Source organism: Nicotiana attenuata, unplaced genomic scaffold (genome assembly GCF_001879085.1).
Source record: "Nicotiana attenuata strain UT unplaced genomic scaffold, NIATTr2, whole genome shotgun sequence".
Lineage (NCBI taxonomy): Eukaryota > Viridiplantae > Streptophyta > Magnoliopsida > Solanales > Solanaceae > Nicotiana > Nicotiana attenuata.
The window spans coordinates 146,644-153,153 of NW_017672834.1; positions in this window are offsets into that span (position 1 = coordinate 146,644).

Below are 6,510 nucleotides of genomic sequence, written 5' to 3' on the forward strand. Positions count from 1 at the left end.
TGTTATTATTGGCATAATTATCTGATTTTAAAACAATTTGGCCCTATGTTTATTTTTACTTTTAACCGCTTTTATTCATTTTTAAAGAAGATCTAACGTCGTCTAAAATATGTCTTTAAATCGCGTCACATGAGATGCACCCGCAATCCGAAACACATTTTATTCAACGTTATAAGGATTTGGATTTGGGTCACATGAAATGCACACCCGAGTTTAGGAAGGTAATATTATTAAAATAACGCGCCTAAAGCAACCACGCCTTTTTAACTTTGCGAGGGCCATGGAAATTTGCTAAATGGCACGCCTCGAATTCTAAGGATTTTAAAAGAAATAATTAAGTGAGGGCCACGCATTTGAGATTTTATTTGGCGCGGCGCGGCGCACCTCAATTCCATTTTAAAAGGGTATTCAAACTAAAGCTCGGAGGGCCATAGACTATTTGTGTTACTAATATGGCTCACCTCCATTGACAACAATATGTAAATATGGCTAAAAAAATGCAACTATTCCTAAATTGATGCCCGAATTCAAGTCTTCAAATCAAGGGGCCGCCCAAATGAAATGGACCTTCCTTCAACTTAAAATGGATTCGATACTCAGGCCCAAAAGGAGCCCAAATATTGGTGAGCACAGGCTGCGGATGTAGAACTTGGGATCGAACCCCAAGGGAGGCAAACAGGTATGCAAACTAAAGAGACGTGACTATTGTGTTATTCATCACTTGACAAAAGCAAACTATTTAATACTGCACCTTGCTATCAATTCCCAATTTTACTTTAAGCACTGTTATCATCACCCGTAAAACAAACTTGCACAATCATCAATGTAACATGACAAACATTATACTTATATCCCTAATTAATTGACCTTGCACATACAAAGAACTCAGCATGGAACTCACAGGTTTTCGAATCTGATTTTTAGAACTACCATTACACCTACAACCCTTCGAATATTTGACAACTTATAGACATCACTAAGCTAAACTGAGTAAAATCAGTGTATAGATCGACTTTTGAAATAACCTGGACCCTTTTACTACTTAGGAAACAATCAGTTATCCATTGCATGATCGCAACACTATTTAAATACAACAAAACATGCTATGATAGTCTAAATGAATTATATAACAGGAAGAGATCTAACACAGTCTACACTATTTATCAAGATTGAATGCAGAATGTAACTACTGATTCTGTTATATCAGTTATACATCAAGTTCCCATAGTAGTTCAGAATCAGATTCAGTGGTAAAAAACTCAATAGTCACTTAGCTATAATATACTCGATAGAAGATTGAATTTCACACTAAACACCAAACATCCTGAATCATTACATTAAAGCAAATTCAAATCCAAACCTCCACATGAGATACAATATTAAGGACATAAACAAATACACTGTACAACTAAACTAAAGACCACATGAAGAAAATTAACAGAGAAACATGTAGCAATTATCATTTCTTCAAGCTTCATTACATGTTTTCTGATTCACACTTCACACGTCACTTAAAAGCCAAGGAAATACCTGGAAACAGCAAAATAAAAAAAGGAGAAATCAGCAGCAGTAGAACAGTGTCATTAGCAGCATTGGACAGTAGCCTCTCACATTTCAAAAAATCAGTATAAAAACCCAAAACCAAACTATCTTCAACGGGATGGGTACTTGATCTTTCAGGAATTTCAGATAAACAAGAGGAACTAAGAAAAATGGAAACCAGGACTCCAGACCCAAATTCAACTCATATTCAGCTTTCAAAACCCCAAATTAAACCAACTTGAATCAAAGAAAACCTTTAATAACCAAACATCAATCCATTTGAATATCAGAATAGGGACTGTTGTTTTTCAGAAGTAAAAAAAAAATCGCTCAAATTCAATCGAGCAATAGAACTTTTGGCCTTTTTGTATTTTTTCTGGAATTCTATCTCTCATTCCCTTAGGTCTCCCTTGAAAGGCAAGAATAAGATGCCTTTATAGGCAAGCAATAGGGCAACTATAAGATTTCATTCTTTCAATTCTACCCTTTTCTAATTTTTGTTATTGCTACTCAATCCCTCAAATTTTGGCTTGCTTGCCAAGCAAAGCTCTTTTCCAGCTTCTAAGAAGCTTCTTCAGTTGGTTACCAAAAGATTCCTTAGATGAACTACCCAAAATACCCCTTAGCCACCATGTTTTTATACTGGGTTATGGGTCAAGTTGACCTAAGGTCCGGCCTTAAACCCGGGCTTTCCAACTAGAATGAAACCCATTTTTCTCTGGTCTTTGATTCAATCAGCAACCAAATCCAGTCCATCAAAGCCCAAACAAAATTCAAACCCCAAAAGGGGTTACAAATTAAACGGATTCGAAGTGAAACCAGAACAAGGAAATGAGAGATTTGAAATTAATCATGAGAACTAAAACGAAAATCTGAAACTTAAGACGACTTAAATAAAAACAAACATTACAAACGAGCAAACCAAACACAATCAAAAAGAACACTGGAAAGCACGGCACATCACGAATATCAAGCAACTAATGAAAGAAAAAAGAAAGCCTAGATTCAGAACTTGAGCTTTTCCTAAATTCATCAGAAGAAGCTAATTGAAGAAGAGTAGAAGGAAGAGAAGTGGAACAGATGGTGAAACAATGAAAATAGACAAGAAAGATGAAGAAAACTTACCAATATAGGCTGAAAACCAGTGTAGATGTAACGACCCGTCCGGTCGTTCTGAGCTTTTGTACTTTGATCGACAGTTCTCGGGCATGACTTGCCCCGTGTTATGTGCTATGACTAATGTAGGTCGTTGGTTTTGGTTTCAGCAAAATTTGGAATGAATTTGAAAGAATAGTTCACTTGAAAGCTTTGAATTTGAAAGGTTTGACCAAGAGTTGACTTATTTGTATACGAGCTCGGATCGGAGTTTTTATGATTTGGTTGGCTTCGGTAGACGATTTGTGACCTAGGAGTGTAATCGGAATTAATTTTGGAGGTCCGGTGTAGAATTAGGCCTGAATTGGCGAAGTTAGTATTTTGGAGAATTCCGGTTGATAGGTGAGATTTTGATCCGAGGGTCGGAATGGAATTCCGAGAGTTTTTGTAGCTTCGTTAGGTGATTTGGGATGTGTATGCAAAATTTTAGGTCATTCGGAGGTGTTTTGGTTGGGTTTTTGATCAAAGGCGTAATTCGGAAGTTTTAGAAGAACTTAGGCTTGAATCCGATGCGATCTGATAGTTTTGGTATTGTTTGTGGTGTTTTGATGATTGGAGCAAGTTTGAATGATGTTTTAGGATGGGTTGGCACTTTTGGTTGAGGTCCCGGGGGCCTCGGGGTGATTTCGGATGGCCATCGGGATGAATTTGGACTTGTGAGATTTCTGAAGATTGCTGATATCTGGTATTTCCGCATCTGCGGAAAAGGGGCCGCAGATGCGATTCCGCAGATGCGAAGTATGGGTCGCAGGTGCGAAGTTGGCCAATTGAAGAATTTCCGCAGAAGCGGATTAATTCCGCAGGTGCGATATCCGCAGGTGCGGACTTTGACCGCAGAAGCGGTCCGCGCGCTTTAGAGGAGTTCCGCAGGAGCGGATGTTTGACCACATAAGCGGGGTCCGCAGAAGCGGGACTTGACCGCAAAAGCGGTCCTGGGCATAATGAAGATCCGCAGAAGCGAAGGTAGAATCGCAGAAGCGGTAGTCGCAAATGCAGTAAGGCAACCGCAGAAGCGAAAGTGCCTGTTCAGATAAGGGTTTTAAAAGCTCATTTTGTTCCGCAAGCTAAGGGTTATTTCCACCATTTTTGATTGACCTTGAGAGCTTTTGGACGGAAATTGAAGGGGATTTCGACTAAGTGTGATGGGAAGTGAGTTCTATGACCTAAATTCATGATTTAATGGAAGAATTAACCTAGAAATTCACGGAAATTCATCAAAAAGGGAGAAAAGCTAGAGCTTGGAAATTGGTATTTTAAAGTGGGATTTGATGGGTCATTTGGGCTTGGATTTGGGAGTTTTTGGTATGTATAGACTCGTGGCGTGATAAGGAATCCGATGATGTTAATTTTCTGATTTTTCGAGAAGTGGGCCCGGGGCTCGGGTTTTGCAAATTTCGTGATTTTCGATGTTTTTCGATTCTTTTCGATTGGGTTATGTTCCCTTAGCCTATTGTGACGTATTCATTCTGTGGATAGATTCGACGCGCGTGGAGGCCGCATGGAGGGGCAAAGGCGTCGCGAGCTAGAGGTTTCGCCGGTTCGAGGTAAGTAATGATTGTAAATACTGTCCTGAGGGTTTGAAACCCCGGATTACACATCGTTGTGTTACTTTGAGGTGACTTGCACGCTAAATGACGAGCGTGGGGTAGAGCACCACTGGGGATTGTGACCTAGTCCATCCCGAATGACTATTTTAATGAGTAATTGATAGTTAATTGTTTGATGTCATTATACCTTGGGCTGTATGCCATGTTTGGGGCTTTTTGCCGATTTGCTGAGACCCTTAGGGGCATTTGACTTATTTTCCTCGCTCTACTTGTTGAAAGTATATTCTCAGTCATGTTTTATCTGTTTATTTCTCAAACCTGGCTCTATCATTATATTCTTAAAAATGCGGAAAAATTGTTTGGGCTGAGTTCCCTATTTTACTGAGATAGACCGAGGGTCTGATTGTGAGAGTGACGACTGAGATAGACTGAGAGTCTGATAGTGATGTTAATGACTGAGAGAGGCCGAGGGCCCAGTTGCGAGGATTATATATATATATCTATGGGTCGGGCTGCACGCCGCAGCAAAGTATATACATATATATGGATACGGATCGGGCTGCACGCTGCAGCAATTCTTATATGGATCGGGCTGCACGCCGCATCGATATATATATATGGATTGGGCTGCACGTTGCAGCGATATATATATATATATATATTGGATCGGGCTGCACGCCGCAGCAATATTGCGCTTGGGCCGTAAGGGGCCCCTCCCGGAGTCTGCACACCCCAGTGAGCGCCGTCGACGATATATGGATCGGGCTGCACGCCGCAGCGGTTATTATATATATATGGATCGGGCTGCACGGCGCAGCGGTTACTACATGGTACCTATTGAGCGTGAGTGCTGAGTGTGAGCACTAATTGGTAAGAGTTGAGTCACGAGTGGCAGAGAGGCTAGCCCGATGGGCGATAGATATAGACATGCATATGAGTGATGTTTGCCTGAGAGGCCTGTCTATGAACTTATTGATTTCCCTTCTCTTTAAAGTGAGTTTCAATCGAATATGTTGACTGGTTGACTGTTTTCACTCATCTTTATATTGAGCCTCCGTCAGAAGCTGAGCAAATGTTTTAAAACAACTTTTATTTAAACTGGGGTTTATGAGATGTTCAGAAATTAATCACTGATTTGGCATTTGGTTATTTCCACCGAGATTTTCAAGTTATGAATTATTTATGATTACTGTTTTTGCCCGAGGGGCTGTTTTACGAACTATGCTTTGCCCGAGGGGCCGATTATTGCTTTAATCTCTATTATTATTTTAAATGGTATTGAACCCCTACTGAAACTGCTGGAAGTATTTCAAAAAATGATTTTTACTAAAAAATGGGTTTTAAAAGGAAAGGTTGACTCGTATTATGATTTGAAAGCCGGTTGTGATTATTGAGCCTAACGCGAATGTGGATTCATTATTTCCTACTGCTCGGTCTTTATTTACTCTTATTACTTACTGGGTTAGAGTACTCACATTACTCTCTGCACCTCGTGTGCAGATGCAGGTATTTATTCACCTGGTAGTAGGTTTTGGCTGATTGGAGGCACAACTATAGGAGTTTAGCGAGGTGACTGCCAGCGCTCGCAGCGCCGCTTCTCTCTCTGTTGTTCATTATTCCTGTTCAGTGTATTTTTAGACCTTGTAGTTGTATTTACACTCTTATAGATGCTCGTGACTTGTGACACCCCGATTAGACTTGTGTTAGGTTGTACTTCCGCTAATTAATATTAATAAATCATATTTAGACTGCTTATTCATGTTTAACTATTTTTGAAAAGGCGATATGGGTTGGTTGACTGTCCTTGTCTTCACGAGAGGCGCCATCGCGACCGGTTTGGGGTTTGGGTCGTGACAGGAGACCAGGGACATGACCAAACTAATATTGATCCCTCGTTCTTTGTCAAGAACAAATGAACAATATTAGTTTCGCCAAGTCCGAACTTCAAATCTCGAAAAGAAAACGAACCCCAAGGTCGTGCATGTTAACAGGCTTAACAAAATGATTTCGAACTTTAGAAGCCAAACTCGGATTCAAAATTCGAAGAGTTTGAAGCTGATTCGAGAGTCACTGACCATAGATTAGGGAAGAGGGGGTTATGGTGACTATGTGGTGTTAATTTGGGGTGGTTTGGGATGGTTTATGGCTGCGCCGCCACCGGATGTAATGGTGGGTTTTTGGGGCGGCGTTTAGGGTTAGAGGTTAGAGTCTCTGAAGATAGGGTGAGAGAGATGAGACGAAGGGGGGGGGGGGGGGGGGGGGGGGG